We start from the raw sequence: 17,247 nt of genomic DNA, 5'->3' as shown, positions 1-17,247 counted from the left end.
GGAAGGCCACTGGATGTTAGCTGACCAAACTTTAGGGTCCAGAAGAGCCATGTCGGGATACAAAGTGCCATTACTCAGAAATAGCTGATGGATGCCATCTCTAACTGTATCCAGTATGTGATTATGTACACCAATCCTGTATGCGCTCTTTGCCCCAGTAAATGTCTCATTGTGCCATCTCTTCGAGCATGGTTTTCTTCTTTTCGAGCCCTTTTCGTTGGCAGAGTGGTCTCCAGCTCTGTTTTCTCAACCCATTCCTGCAACTTCCTGTTGGCCCACTGAACAACTGTGTCTGCAGCTGCCTTGACTTTTTCTAAATGTCTAGCCATTCCTTTCAGCTACTCCTCTGTAGACACAACCATACGGTGGCAGACAGAATGTCCATTCCACTTGTTTGAAGATATTCTGACACTGGTGAGGTGACCTGAAATATTCTGAGGAATATCTGAGCTGGAAGTAGTGTTTCATACTTCAGCAACCCCTCAAAGTATCCCCGTGCCTTGACCCTGGAAGTAGTGTTTCATACTTCAGCAACCCCTCAAAGTATCCCCGTGCCTTGACCCTGGAAGTAGTGTTTCATACTTCAGCAACCCCTCAAAGTATCCCCGTGCCTTGACCCGTGCAGTAGTGTTGATGTTTTTCTGATCTTGCATGGTGAGAAGGACATCAACATACAGACCCTCATCTGGATTTCCAAAAGCTCCAGAGACCTTCTTTCAGGCACTGTATTTAGCCCACCCGCGTGTCTCTCCAATTGGAGCAAGACGTCTGTCTTGGGTCCTTGCTCTGCTTCTCCCAAATGTTCATCCTCTGGTAGGATTCACGGAAGAACACAGCTATGTTGTTAATGAGAGAAACCTGACCCACTTGCCAAGACACTTTCTGTTGTGTCTGTCAAAACCAGGTTCAAAATGTGTGCACAGCACCACACATGCACTTGATTGTTGGACTTTGCAGAGAGCCGGGCAGAGAAGCCTTTATACTGACCTTACTGGAGGCTCCATCAGTGGAATTGCCAAGGCACTTGCTGATGTCAAGCTTCATGTTTTCCAGTACTTCACTCAGTGCCTGGACAAAGTATTGTCCAGTGGATGCCTCACATTTCACCACAGCCACAAGCCTCTCGTCGATGATGTGTGTTACATATCTGACTATGACAGAGCATTGATCTTGTGTTGTAATGTCCTGCGTAGTGTCAACCTGGGCTGAAAACACACCAGCTTCCTGGGTTTCAGTTGCTATGGTGGCCTGCGTTGTGTGTTGGATGGTGGTAATGACGTTATCAACGGTAGTCTTTGATAGAGTGATTAGAGAGCCTCTGTCCCCAGACTCATGCTTTTCTTATCCCTGTTGTCTTCGGTCTTACGCTTCAGCTGCAAAACCCTGACTAACAGTTGAACTGGTATCACTATCACTGGGCTGCTCTCTCTCTCTCCTCTCTGCTGCCAGTGCCTTCAGGCTAACTAGGCTGAGATGATTGACTGGTAACGGCGCCAAATGAATAATGTGTTATTTTTAAATATTTGGCTTCATCAGCCTAAAGGGACTTCAACCACTTCTCTCTCCGCTTTTCAGCACCTTTACATTTTTTCTCTGTTTGTCCATCTTGCTCCACTATGTATTCAAATGTCACCACTTAACAGAGATGGGAAAGGGGCGGGGCCCAGGTAAAGATAGAATGGACTGGACCAAAAGTAATTGGCTGGGAGAGAGAAGCTGACAGATGTAATACCCAACCGCAGTGCCAGTGGGCTGGCAGCCCACTCGCCTGGGCCAATCAGACACACAGCACTTTGTTACTTTTATTTAAGTAGGGGCTGGGGTTATTTATATTCTACGTTGCATCGGCCCCAACTGTCAAGCGGACCCACTGGGAAAACTCCTGGTGCTCCAGATGGCCAGTCCATCATTGACACCTCCACTGTGGGACTCTCTAGGATCTCACTAGCTGGTGCAAGGCTCTGCACTCCTCCTTGCTTGTTCTGCCCACTCTGATTAATTTGCTCCCATTTGGAAATGACAGGCTCTGGTCTATTTTTTATTATAATGTTAGCCAAGACCAACAAGACCAAAACGGACTATACAGCTGCAAGCAGTGAGTAGAGTTCCAAACGGACAGAACTAAACAAGTTAAACGTCTGACCTGTGATACAATGTTTTCCACACACACAGCTATGTGTAGCCTACTTGGACACCGCGTCCCCCCACAACGACCAGCCTGAAGCCACAGGGCTCTCTCACAAACTCCATGTCCCTATGTGAGAGCATTGGGAAAATGAAAGGGAAGCAAAAGGGAGTCTGTTGCGCAACTGAAATGTGTCTTCCGCATTTAACCCAACCCCTCTGAATCAGCGATGCAGCCTTAAATCGACATCAACCGCGCCTTGGCAAAGGGGTATACATTTCGGTTCCTGGTCCAACGCTCTTAGTCGCCCCATGTGAACTGTACAGCGACATTTCGGTTCCTGGCCCAACGCTAGGCTACATGCCGCTCCTTGTGAACTGTAGGTCGGGATTTTTGACCTGGCTACATGTACATCGAACAACGCAGCAGTGATCAGTAGGGACGAATGTCGGGTTCCACCCATTTGTGGTCGAGGGGAATTCCTTATTATTACGTGATTATCGACTTGGTGTCGCCTCCCCCTGTACCGCCCGTTGCTTCTCGCCACTGTCCAGGCCAAGCAGCCCACATCATCTGAAGTGTCTGGCTAGTTTCGCCTCCAACTTCTCCATACACTGACTTGGCTTCATTTCCGCTTGTAACATACACCTGACATGTTGAGTTCTCCAGGGAAGCTATCAGCCTGATGTAGAGTTTACTGGTTACGTTCCAAAAAAGGTGTATACAAATTAAACGTATACATTAAGCAGTTTGAGGAAATATTCTCAGCGTTGAGCCTTCATGCTCAGTTAAATATCTAGACTATTAGGATGTTTGTTAATTTGAAGTTAGCTTTGCTTAACTAGTCCAGGAGCGTACTCATTCCGCCGATTCTGTTGCAAAATGTTTCGGAAACAAACGGGGCGGGAACTACCTGAATTTGTCAAATAGAAACTCGTTTGTTGTAAAACCATGATAAATTGTGTGGCGGAATGAATACACCCGTTTTCTACTCACCGCATTGAACGCCAATGTCACGTTTGCCGATACGTGATGTTCTCTGACTCCGTCCAGGCTCTGCGGTTTGGCGTTCACTTTCACCCGTCGATTTCTTCACATTTTCGAGGGATCGAAGCCTCGTTTTGAGGTCCTCGTTCTCTTCTTTTATTCTAGATATTTCGGCTCGCAGTTCCTCAATAGTTTTTTCAAAAAGTTTCGTTGTCTCGGTGACTGCAGTATTCAATACACTCTCCATAACAAAGGCGAACTGGGTTTGAAAACATTCTTTCGACATGTTGGCGGCAACCAGCTTCACTCCACACTTTCGATTATTATTTCCAATGTAATGTACAGGATTGATCAGAATTGGCGGCCTATGTCTGTGACATCATGGTTTCTCTTTCCACTGTGGACCACTGAGGTATGATATTAAATGGAGACTGAGTGCAAGATGGCCGACCGCTGTTTTAGGTAATCTACCCACGTTCGCATACGCCGACTCATGGACGGTCCATATCCGGGTTGTCCGTTTGCATCCGGTTTATACAGACCATGCGCACTAGCACTCAGGGGGAGCAGCTCAGATAGCCGTGTTCGAGAGCCACAAAGTAACTGCAAGCTGACTGATCCACAAATCACCTTGCATCATAAATAACGTCTAATTATGGTTTGTAGATTAGTCAGAAAATGTATCCATGATACTCGCAGTTTTGATCCTCTCGAACACGGCCAATATGTTCGTCTGTGAATGATGGGGAACAAATCTGCCTCAGCGACAAACATTTTAATAATTCAATGGATGTTATGTACAAGAATGCAATGGAACTCTGCGCACAATGCATAGTGTGACGTTATGAGTGGTGGGCGGGATAAACCGCTTCAGTGTAGATTTTTCTGTCAATTTACTGAAGGATCGATCAAGCTTTTCATTGGTGATCATGTAGAAGTTAATGGCGTCGATATATTAGATAAATGTAACAACAATTTAGTCAGAGAAATTATAAACAGGATGTTTACCCCTGCAACAATTTTTAAACGTAATCTTCATTTGGCAGCGTGCGTGGACTATTGTCTCGTTAAAATAGAACTGGGGACTTCAGTGCTTTCAAAATAACAGGTGGGGTTTTTTTTTTATTTTTTTCATTTTATTGGGAAAATGTTACATCCATTAAAATAAGTTTAATAAAACGTTTCAATATTTTTCTAATCTATTTAGAATATTATTTATCATCCCTGAAAGGTATAAATAGCAATTTGTCGAAGAACTGTCCACAGTATTTGTCAAAATGATTTGTGATATTTGTATATTGTTTGGTTTTGTACAATGTTCGTGTGATGTAATAACTAATATATGTATTACAATGTATACAATAAAAACTGTGTCTGTATCCTAATATATAATCATTTCTGAATTATATATTGAACGTCAATAACAGTAAACGTGTAACACACAAAGCTATTGCTTAAATAAAGGTTGTCTTTTTACTCCAGTAAAGAGCGTTCCGATGTAGATTGTCCCACTATCCAACCCGTTGGTTTGTTTCCGGAAGTTCGACTGTTTTTAATGGATGCTTTTTGTGTTGCCTGTCTAGCTAAGTAGCATGCCAACTACCATAGCCTTACTTTCTCTCATTACATCTGGTATTTATATGTATTAGAATAGCCTCATATACAGCTTATATCTCAAAATGGTAAAACAATTGCAATAGGACAGTTATTGGTGGAGGCAAAAGCGGTTTAGTTACCAGTATCTTTTCTGCTAAGGTTAGCTAATTAGCTAGCTTCATATCATTTTGATAGACTGGATCGTAACACTGACCAACCTGAACAAAAGTAGGTAAACTTTACGATCTCATAACTGTAGCTAGCTACACGTAGACAGTTTGCCATGATGTCTGAAGCCATCGTAACCTTCCAGTCTCAGCTCTCCGGAGTCATGGAGACGGTCCTAAAGTCAGCCATATACGAGATCACCAGGCTGGTGGAGGATAGTTTCCTGGAAGAGGTGTTCCGGAACCGGGAACAGGTCGAGTCGCTGAAGAAGCGGCTGCAGTGGTCTGAGAACAGTCACAAGGAGAGGGATAGAGAGGGAGGCCAGAGGGGGAAGTGTGCGGACTGTGGGAGAGCTGACGTGGAGACAAGCTCTGGAACCTCACAGACAGGTGAGTAGTGAGAGACTTTTAAAGACATTTCTACTCAACAAAAATATAAACGCAACCTGCAACAATTTCAAAGTTATTGCTGAGTTACAGTAAACATAAGGAAATCGGTCAATTGAAATCAATTCATTAAGCACTAATCTATGGATTTCACACGACTGGGAATACAGATATGCATCTGTTGGTAACAGATATCATTATTAAAAGGTAGGGGCATGGATCAGAAAACCAGTCAGTATCTGGTGTGACCACCATTTGCCTCATGCAGTGCGATACTCCTCCTTCACATAGAGTTAATCAGGCTGTTGATTGTGGCCTGTGGAATGTTGTCCCACTCCTCAGAAAATGGCTGCGCAAATTTTCAGAATATTGGTAGGAAATGGAACACAATGTCGTACACACGCCGATCCAGAGCATCCCAAACATGCTCCATGGGTGGCAGATCTGAGTGTGCAGGTCATGAAAGAACTGGGACATTTTCAGCTTCCAGTAATTGTGTACAGATCCTTGCGACATGGGGCCAAGCATTATCATGCTGAAACATGTGGTGACTGCGGCGGATGAATGGCGCAACTATGGACCTCAGGATCTCATCACGGTATCTCTGCATTCAAATTGCCATCGATAAAATGCAATTGTGTTCGTTGTCCGTAGCTTATGCCTGCCAATACCATAACCCCACCACCACCATGGGGCACTCTGTTCACAACGTTGACATCAGCAAAACGCTCGCCCACACAACGACATGCACGCTGTCTGTCATCTGCCCAGTACAGTTGAAAGAGTATGATTCTCCAGTGTGCCAGTGGCCATCGAATGGGAGCATTTGCCCACTGAAGTTTGTTACGATGCCGAACTGCAGTCAGGTCAAGACCCTGGTGAGGACGACGAGCACGCAGATGAGATTCCCTGAGATGGTTTCTGACAATTTGTTCAGAAATTCTTCGATTGTGCATACCCACAGTTTCATCAGCTGTCAGAGTGCCTGGTCTGTGGTTGTGAGGCTGGTTGGACGTACTGCCAAATAAAATAAAAAAATGGCATATGGTAGAGAAATTAACATTACATTTATCTGGCGACAGCTCTGGTGGACATTCCTGGCATGCCAATCTGTGGCACTGTGTGACAAAACTCCAGATTTTAGTGGCCTTTTATTGTCCCCAACACAATGTGCACTTATGTAATGATCATGCTGTTTAATCAGCTTCTTGATATGCCGCACCTGTCAGGTGGAAATGCTCACTATCAGCGACCGTTTTGTAAGTATGGAATATCACCTGGTTATAGAAGGATCAGGTGTTCCTAATGTTTTTGTACTTTCAGTGTATATATGAAGGAGTCACTAGTGGGGCTGCTGTAGTGTTTAGCATCCATAATTTGGTGATCACTGACCAGACAGTTGAATTGGTGGTGGCATCTTAATAAACATGTTTCCTTTCCTTTATCTGATGTGAGGAGACTCCATTATTCACACTGTTTCTTTCCTTTCCTTTTACTACTTCTTCTTCGTGTGTTTTTCCGGCAGACTAGATTGCTGCCGGTCGGAGTGCAGATTGCAGATTTTGATCACAAAAAAAAAGGGAAACAAGGAAGGGGAATATCTTAAATTGCACCACCATCTAACCCTGCACCTATACACTATCTTCAGAAACCCACCACCCCATCCCACTACTTTGGCCCTAAAAGATCCTACACCTGGCTGTCGGCCTGGGAGGATGGGGGGGTGGGGGGGGGGGGGTGGTATCCTTGGGCTATCCTCTACTCTTTTCACTGCCTCAGCATAGGAAACATTTTGGCAATCTCAACCCGTCTCTCTCACAGGGCACTTGGGATCCCCAGCTGCATGGGTGTCCCCAGAGTTGACACAGTGTTTCTCTATCCCTTTGTTACACTGTCTGACTACACCCTCCAGCACACTTCTGAGATTGTGGACGGTCCCTTCTACACACTGCTGCAATATCCAAATCCTTGACACCTGAAGCACCATAGCATGTTCGGAACATGGGCCCTTACAGAATATCAAATATAACCTAACCTGACCTTTATCAGGTAGAAACTCTGTTTCACCATTGCCATCGGGTCTACAACTCACCAAACGGCGGGGCGTCACAAATACTAGGAGTATTCCTTTTCATCTGATCCACCTCTACTGGTCACTCCTTTGAGTGGTGTCCTGCTCCAGAGAGCAAAGCACAACACAAGTTGAAACGTGTGATGTGCAGCGCCCCCTGCCTTTGGGCGGAGGAAGCACAAAACTCAAAACATTTCAACTTCTCGGATCTGTCACAGATGTAACCGCTCCCAGTTTGTCCTTTACCCAACCTGACACAACGCACGGGTCGGCCGCTCCTACCGGTCCAAAATCATCTCTGAATGTCTACCACACCTGTAGACACAGGTACTTCACCCTGGTCTGGCTCAACTTCAGAGTGCCTACTTCTGGCTCAACTTCAGAGCGCCTACTTCACCCTGGTCTGGCTCAACTTCAGAGCGCCTACTTCACCCTGGTCTGGCTCAACTTTAGAGCGCCTACTTCACCCTGGTCTGGCTCAACTTCAGAGCACTACTTCACCCTGGTCTGGCTCAACTTCAGAGCACCTACGTCACCCTGGTCTGGCTCAACTTCAGAGCACCTACTTCACCCTGGTCTGGCTCAACTTCAGAGCACTACTTCACCCTGGTCTGGCTCAACTTCAGAGCACTACTTCACCCTGGTCTGGCTCAACTTCAGAGCGCCTACGTCACCCTGGTCTGGCTCAACTTCAGAGCGCCTACTTCACCCTGGTCTGGCTCAACTTCAGAGCGCCTACGTCACCCTGGTCTGGCTCAACTTCAGAGCGCCTACGTCACCCTGGTCTGGCTCAACTTCAGAGCACTACTTCACCCTGGTCTGGCTCAACTTCAGAGCGCCTACTTCACCCTGGTCTGGCTCAACTTCAGAGCACTACTTCACCCTGGTCTGGCTCAACTTCAGAGCGCCTACTTCACACTGGTCTGGCTCAACTTCAGAGCGCTCACTACTGCTGACTGACTCATGGTTCTCAAAAGAACAAGTACATTTATAGGTACTTTTACTTGGTTTCTATTCTGGAGACATTTTTACACTTACCCGTCATCGCACTCTGATCTGCTCAGTCTGTTGTTTCAATCTAGGCCCGTTCCTTTTACTTGAAATGAAATGTTCTCTTTGTTTACCTGTGGCCAGGTGTGGAGAGGGGGTGTGGCCTGAAGCAGGAGAAGGTATCAGGGGAGGAGTGGAGCAGCTGTGGGGGCGTGGCCGGGGAAACAACCTTCCATGACCTGGAGGAGGCTGAGGCCACCAGCCCTAGGAAAATCTCTGAGGTAAGTAGGGGACTGAATAAACACCAGTGTTATAGAACCTTCAGATAAAAATGTACTGTGCAGAACAGATTAGAACTGATTGTCAGGAAGAATAGGGGACCATCATGTCAGCTCTGTTCAGTCACTGTCAGTTTATCCATCATTTAGTCAGAATCGACTCATTCATTTCCTCTTCCAGTCCACAGAGGTCGGAAGTCAGAAGCTGGACAGTCTGCTGAAAGAGGAGCCTCTCCACAACACTGAGCTACGGGAGAGATGGGAGTTCTGCTTGGATGGTCAGTTGAGGAGTTTACAACAAACATAACAGAAAATAGCCAACCTTTATGATGATGAGAATGATAAGGAGAGTAGCTTCTAATACGTTGTCATTGGTATTATATCAAGGCAACTTGAAACTTTAAGTTCAAATTGAGTGTTAGTTACTCTACTACAGTTTCTACTATTGCCAATGCCTCATGTCTCCTGTGTTCTTCAGGGGCCGACGGTTCGGACGTTTCGGGGCCCAGTAAGAGTTTCAGTGAGCAAGCACTGCAGCAGTGCCAGGCTGACTGGGGATCTGTTCTAGACCAGGGGCCTAAACCTCCGGGCCCCGAGGGAGACGCAGGGGATCCCACCGACCCTCTCTACCGTCCTCGTTACAGCATGAAAGAACTGGTGGGCGGCTTTGAAAAGTCTGGTTGCGACGGAAGTGGTGGTGGCGGCCATCTTGCAGACATAGAAGGACTGGATAGGTTTCCTGGTTCTCCGTCTCGTCTGGGGGCGATGAGCTACGGAGCTCTGGGTCACTACCAGGTGGACCTGGGAGGGTCTGAGGGGGGAGACCATCACCATCGCTCCCACATGCCTGACCCCCATCAGAGCCAGAGGGAGCAGGTGGGGTCGCCAACGCCATCCCCCCACCCAGAGGTGGGAGAACGGAACTGCCTGTTGATAAACGAGGAGGGGTACCTGCAGGACTCCAGCGTCTTGTACCCTGAACACGGTGTCCCAGAGTCAGGTAGTAGAGCCGGCCACAGGGGGCTAACCTCCATCCACTCTGGAAGCTCAGCCCACAACAACAACACAGAGAGCCTGTATGATGCCGCTGACGACTTTGGACACTCTTTAAACCTCAGAGATCGTTCACAAGAGCAGGTAACAGGAAGAGTGAGAGGAGGGGGAGGTGTCACGCCTGCAATCAATGCACCAAGACCTTCCCAGACTCCGTTTCTCTCAAGGCCCACAAGCAGAAACACGAAATGGGTAGAGGGTTGAGCACAGAGTCAGGGTCTGGACCTCAATACTCGCGCACCCAGTGCGTTAAGACCTTCACCCAGGCCTGCAACCTCAAGGTCCACCAGCGGGTCCACCAGGCAGAGGGACTTCACCTCTGCAGCCAATGCGGCAAGGGCTTCACCTCCTTCTCCGACCTGAAGAGGCACAAGTGCAGCCAGACCACAGACAAGCCCTACTGCTGCTCCATCTGTGGGAACAAGTTCAATCGGCTCTGGAACCTCAAGCTGCATCAGCGCATTCACACACAGGAGAAACCTCACCGCTGCACTATGTGTGACAAGCGCTTCACACGGGCAGACAATTTGAAGGTGCACCAGCGTATCCACACTGGGGAGAGACCGTACTGCTGCGCTGTATGTGGACTCCGCTTCAAACAACTGGACCATCTGAAGTCACACCAGCGCAAACACAGGCCGGATCTCCTGAAATGAATTTGTTTAAAAAAATATATACAGTACCAATCAAAAGTTTGGACACGCCTACTCATTCAAGGGTTTTATTTATTTGTACTATTTTCTACATTGTAGAATTATAGTGAAGACATCAAAACTATGAAATAACACATATGGAAGCTTCAACTGAAATGCTTTTCCAGCAGTCTTGAATGAGATCCCACATATGCTGAGCACTTGTTGGCTGTTTTTCCTTCACTCTGCGGTCCAACTCATCCCAAACCGTCTCAATTGCGTTGACGTCAGGTGATTGTGGAGGTAAGGTTATCTGATGCAGCATTCCAACACTTTCCTTCTTGGTCAAATAGCCCTTATGCAGCCTGGAGGTGTGTTGGATCATTATCCTTTTGAAAAACAAATGATAGTCCCACTAAGCGCAAACCAGATGTGATGGCTTATTGCTGCAGAATGCTGTGGTAGCCATGCTGGTTAAGTGTGTCTTGAATTCAAAATAAATAACATACAGTGTCACCAGCAAAGCACCATCACACCACTTTCTTCATGCTTTACGTGGGAACCACTCACGCGGAGATCATCCGTTCACCTACTCTGCGTCTCACGAAGACGGACAGATTTACACCGTTCTAATGTCATTTTTTTTGTGTTTCTTGGCCCAAAAGTCTTCTTATTGGTGTCCTTTAGTAGTGGTTTCTTTGCAGCAATTCGACCATGAAGGCCTGATTCACACAGTCTCCTCTGAACAGTTGATGTTGAGATGAGTCTGTTACTTGAACTCTGTGAAGCATTTATTTGGGCTGCGATTTCTGAGGCTGGCAACTCTAATGAAGCTATCCTTTGAAGCAGATGTAACTCTACGTCTTTCTTTCCTGTGGTGGTCCCCATGAGAGCCAGTTTCATCATAGGGCTTGATGGTTTTTGCGACTGCACTTGAAGAAACTTTCAAAGTTCTTGAAATGTGCCGAATTGACTGACCTTCATGTCTTAAAGTAATGATGAACGGTCGTTCCTCTTTGCTTATTTGAGCTGTTCTTGCCATAATTTGGACTTTGGTCTTTTACCAAATAGGGCTATCTTCTCTATACCCCCCTACCTTGTCACAACACAGCTGATTGGTTCAAATGCATTAAGAAGGAAAGAAATTCCACAAATTCACTTTTAACAAGGCACACCTGTTAATTGAAATGCATTCCAGGTGACTATCCCATGAAGGTGGTTGAGAGAATGCCAATAGTGTGCAAAGCTGTCATCATTGTAAAGGGTGGCTACGTTGAATCTCAAAGGTAACATACCTTTTGATTTGTTTAACACTTTTTTGGTTGCTACATGAGTACATATGTGTTTTTTCATAGTTTTGATGTCTTCATCATTATTCTAAAATGTAGACAATAGTAAAAATAAAGAAAAACCCTTGAATGAGTATGTCGTGTCGTTGACTATCATTAAATGTGAAGACTGTATATTATCAAATCAATTCTGTGTCATTTAATTTCGCGATTAAACTAAACATGTAACTTTAATTAACTAGGAAGTCGGGGTACCACGGGAACATGTTTAAGGTTTCAATTTCCGGAATATAACTCTTCAGATATTTTCATATCTTATCAAAACAGTTGCTTATTAATGAATTTTGACCTCATCAGTCTCATTACTGAACATCGCAAACCTTTGGATATCTGCACGAACCCTAGCATAGAATCATGAATAAGCGATATATACATTTGGCTTAATTATTTATTTACTAAGTAACTTAATCAATCACAGAATTACATAAACACACACAAATAGTTCATACATTGGTTACTAGATGATACAGAGAAAAAGTCCCTAGCGGACAAAACTGATATGGCGGCTTGTTAGACTAAGGAAAGGGGTGGGGACCGCTCAAGAGCGGGAAACTCATAGGATAACTGCACTCATAGAAATTGCTAATACTTTGAACATGAACAACCGCTCATTCTAAAATAAATAGCAATTTACATATTTCTGAGTGTATGTTTTGTTCTTTAGTTTGTAGATTTCATTGCCATTTCAATGTGGGAATGATCTCCATGTTCTCTGGTCTTGTCCTTTGGGAGAGCTGTAGTTCTTAACCTCACTAGGGTATGTGGGACGGTAGCATCCCACCTCGTCAACAGCCACTGAAACTGCAGGGCGCCAAATTCAAAACAACAGAAATCCCATAATTAAAATTCCTCAAACATACAAGTATTTTAAACCATTTTAAAGATACACTTGTTGTAAATCCAACCACAGTGTCCGATTTCAAAAAGGCTTTACGATGAAAGCACACCAAACAATTGTTAGGTCAGAGCCAAGTCACAGAAAAACACAGCCATTTTTCCAGCCAAAGAGAGGAGACACAAAAAGCAAAAATAGAGAGAAATTCATCACTAGCCTTTGATGATCTTCATCAGATGACCCTCAAAGAACTTTATGTTACACAATACATGTATGTTTTGTTTTGGTGAAGTTCATATTTATATCCGAAAATCTGAGTTTACATTGGCGCGTTATATTCAGTAGTTCCAAAACATCCGGTGATTTTTGTGGAGAGCCAGATCAATTTACAGAAATACTTATAATAAACCTTGCTAAAAGATACAACTGTTATGCATGGAATTTTAGATCGACTTCTCCTTAATGCAACCGCTGTGTCAGATTTTTTTTTAACTTTACGGAAAAAGCCATGCAATAATCTGAGTACAGCGCTCAGAGCCCAAACAACCCAAACAGATATCCGCCATGTTGTGTAGTCAACAGAAGTCAGAAATAGCATTATAAATATTCACTTACCTTTGATGATGATCATCAGAATGCACTCCCAGGAATCCCAGTTCCACAATAAATGTTTGTTTTGTTCGATAATGTCCATCATTTCTGTCCAAATACCTCCTTTTTGTTTGCGTGTTTAGCCCAGTAATCAAAATTCATGAGGCATGATCACTAGGTGCAGACAAAGTCAAAAAGTTTGGTTATAGTCCGTAGAAACATGTCAAACGATGTATAGAATCAATCTTTAGGATGTTTTTAAGATAAATCTTCAACAATGTTCTAACTGGATAATTCCTTTGTCTTCAGAAATGCAATGGAACGCAAGCTAACTATCACGTGAACGCGCATGGTCAGCTCATGGCTCTCTGGCAGACCTCTGACTCAATCCCCTCTCATTTGCCCCGTTTCAAAGTAGAAGCATTAAGCAAGGTTCTAAAGACTGCTGACATCTAGTGGAAGCTTTAGGAAGTGCAACATGACCCCATAGACACTGTATTCGGTTTTTGCCTGCCATATGAGTTCTGTTATACTCAAAGACATCATTCAATCAGAGTGTTTTCTATCCAAATCTACTAATTATATGCATATTCTAGCTTTTATGGCTGAGTAGCAGGCAGTTTAATTTGGGCATGCTTTTCATCCAAAATTCCCAATGCTGCACCCTACCCTAGAGAAGTTAACCAGTTCAACATGTAGCTACCGCCTCATGTTTTCTGATCTAATGTAAATTTTTTCGGAAGTGGTTTTATACTCTGTAGAAAAGGGGAGGTTCCATGACGCTGTTTCATGGCTGTGCTCACTGGGGCTTGGCCACTGACTAGTTAAACTTTATATGAAAACCCATACTCTCATTTAGAAGGCTAACATCACATTTCATCTTTTCACAAATAGATGAATATGTAATCATATACGTTTCACAACATTTAGATGTAAACCCCATAATTGAGAAGTATACGCAACCAAAGACACAGTAATGTGTGTTTCCTGTCCTTCATGAGATCACCAAATGAAACACACTCGACATGACTGTCCCTTAAGTGTCCATGGACCATTCCCACATTCTCAAAAATATAAATATTGTTTAATTCTCCCATTTTGGGGATTAGGATGTTTGGCAAGGATATTGTATTTGTTCTCTGTAGGCTCTCCCTTCATATTCCGAGTTTCTATCAGGAATTTATGACCGTTGTAAAACCTGATGTGGGAGAGAGAGTGAGAGGGGGAGCCACGATATACACCCAAAAGGGCCATGTCATGACAGTCCTCCTCTGGTGGGTTCAATCTTGTGATTATCCTGCAAGTTGCAAACCAACATAAAAATAATGACCACGTGATGTCCTGGTTGCAGTCCCCTTCTGGTGGGTGAACTTGGTAGGCTCTCTGAGAGCGGAGCAGTCCACCACAAGGATGGGCGGTGGATGTCCAGTTGGTGATCACCGTTGCAGTCCCCTTCTGGTGGGTGAACTTGGTAGGCTCTCTGAGAGCGGAGCAGTCCACCACAAGGATGGGCGGTGGATGTCCAGTTGGTGATCACCGTTGCAGTCCCCTTCTGGTGGGTGAACTTGGTAGGCTCTCTGAGAGCGGAGCAGTCCACCACAAGGATGGGCGGTGGATGTCCAGTTGGTGATCACCGTTGCAGTCCCCCTCTTGTGGTTGACCCGGGTAGGATTTCTGCAAATGGAGCAGGCCACCACAAGGATGGGCGGTGGATGTCCAGTTGGTGATCACCGTTGCAGTCCCCCTCTTGTGGTTGACCCGGGTAGGATTTCTGCAAATGGAGCAGGCCACCACAAGGATGGGCGGTGGATGTCTGGTTGGTGATCACCATTGCAGTCCCCCTCTTGTGGTTGACCCGGGTAGGATTTCTGCAAATGGAGCAGGCCACCACAAGGATGGGCGGTGGATGTCCAGTTGGTGATCACCGTTGCAGTCCCCCTCTTGTGGTTGACCCGGGTAGGATTTCTGCAAATGGAGCAGGCCACCACAAGGATGGGCGGTGGATGTCTGGTTGGTGATCACCATTGCAGTCCCCCTCTTGTGGTTGACCCGGGTAGGATTTCTGCAAATGGAGCAGGCCACCACAAGGATGGGCGGTGGATGTCCAGTTGGTGATCACCGTTGCAGTCCCCCTCTTGTGGTTGACCCGGGTAGGATTTCTGCAAATGGAGCAGGCCACCACAAGGATGGGCGGTGGATGTCTGGTTGGTGATCACCATTGCAGTCCCCCTCTTGTGGTTGACCCGGGTAGGATTTCTGCAAATGGAGCAGGCCACCACAAGGATGGGCGGTGGATGTCCAGTTGGTGATCACCGTTGCAGTCCCCCTCTTGTGGTTGACCCGGGTAGGATTTCTGCAAATGGAGCAGGCCACCACAAGGATGGGCAGCGGCTGTCCGGATTGGGATCGTCGTTCCCGACTCGTCGTCCAGGTTGGTGGATCTAGGCAGTAACTTAGGCAGATGTTAACAATGCACACACACTTATGAAATACATCATGACATTTCTTCCCAAATGAACGGTGTTGTGGCACTAAGCGATGGTTGTATGGGGAACTTGTTTATGACTCTATCACTTCCTAAGTGTCAATGGAAATAAAACTAAAATAGTTTAATTTTACTACACGTCAATCTGTCTTACACCATTGTAGTGGTGATAGATATGAAGGAGTCCCTTTCATAGCTATGTTATCTATGGAGGAGCTAACATCACGACGGAAGTACTCTCTAAGCACTCAATCAGTCATACGCAGTGTGATCATGGTTCATGACTTCTAATAACTTTCCTCCTGAAGGAATGGATGGTTCTATTTATTAGTGGCATGTGTGTTAACCATCAGAAGACTGTTCTGGCGATTCCTAATATCTTGTCCAATATCCTGTCTACTCCTCTCTGTTCTCATGGGAAAGTTTACAACTAAATTTGTTTTCTGCTCTGGCGGCCTCGTACAGTGTTGCACATAGTCTTAAACACCCTGCCCCCCCATCGGCCTCGATGAGGCTCATCATGGGTCTGGGCTAGCATTCCCCCCCTTCATGTCTCGGGACAAGTTTGGATCCTATGTACGAGTTGTCAGCTTCCCCGTTGTTATGAGAATGGCTGTAACCTTTCAACCAAATCTCCTGGTGTTTGTGCTTCAAAACGCCTAGTGGCTGTCAAAGCTTGTCAGTCACCACAGTGTACGCGTGGCAACTTCTTCAGTACCTGCAAACTGAGACAAGGATATCTGATGTGTATCATCGGAAGCAGAGTACACTCTGCGAGTCGATGTTTTACTTGCTGAGACAGAAGTGCCGAAGGGCCAGAGAAGTTCAACTCAACTACAGTATTACATCAAGGAGGAGGGAAGTTGCTCATTCACAGAGACTTCTGGCTCAAAATCATGAAAAGAATGGTCAATCAGGTTTGCTGATTGAATGTGTCGAGATATCGTAATATCTCCTTGGGTCGGATTCTACACCAAGAGATTTCTAAACGTCTTTTTACCAAGGGGTGCTTTTGACAGATACCCCCTCGTGGATGACTGCATTGCAACCTGCGTTAAGGGAAGAAAGCGTGGTCATTAGAGAAGGCACTGTGACCTGTGACCATACATGGTTGGTTTTCCAATCCATCAGTGGGAGGAACCGATCCATCAAGTCTACTCCAAGTAGCAGGGGTTCAGATTCAAGGCTGGTAACATACACAGCGTGAACAAGCGATACGTCCTGGAAGTCTAGTTTCAGCATGATTCTCAATGTGAGAGGTGAGGTAGTCTGAGTGAAACCTGGAAGTGTAGTATCACATCGTTCCACTTTTAACCAATGTTTAGTTGGCTTCAAAGCCATTTTGAGATCATTGAACAACGTTTGATAGGTGAGTGATATTGTCGCGCCCGAATCAATTAGCACATGACAAGTTAAGCAGTCCTCCAGGACTGTTTCCAGGTATGGTCGTTTAGAGTCACGTTTAGTGGACACATTCCCCACAAAGGGGAGTGGTCATTCGCAATGACGTGATGTGCCATTTCTGTTCAAGGTGAAAACAGATTGACCTCTGATTTTGAGTGGGCTTTGTTTTAGTGAAGCTTTTGACCTTTTTCTTCGCAACCTTTGTATCAAGCCTGGGGGCTTGTTTCTTGATCGAGCAGGCCCTGGATAGGGTCTCGAGTGAGAGCGGGAGAAATTAGATGTTTAACTTGCTACGGG

At 45.5% G+C, this 17,247-nt stretch overlaps 1 pseudogene; it reads left to right on the top strand.

The window, feature by feature from the left end:
* The first annotated feature begins 4,991 nt into the window (after positions 1–4,991).
* Positions 4,992–10,534, top strand: LOC139401068 (uncharacterized; annotated as a pseudogene).
* The last annotated feature ends 6,713 nt before the right edge of the window (positions 10,535–17,247 follow it).

Source organism: Oncorhynchus clarkii, unplaced genomic scaffold (assembly GCF_045791955.1).
Source record: "Oncorhynchus clarkii lewisi isolate Uvic-CL-2024 unplaced genomic scaffold, UVic_Ocla_1.0 unplaced_contig_5627_pilon_pilon, whole genome shotgun sequence".
Classification (NCBI taxonomy): domain Eukaryota; kingdom Metazoa; phylum Chordata; class Actinopteri; order Salmoniformes; family Salmonidae; genus Oncorhynchus; species Oncorhynchus clarkii.
This window is presented reverse-complemented; position numbering and strand designations above follow the sequence as displayed.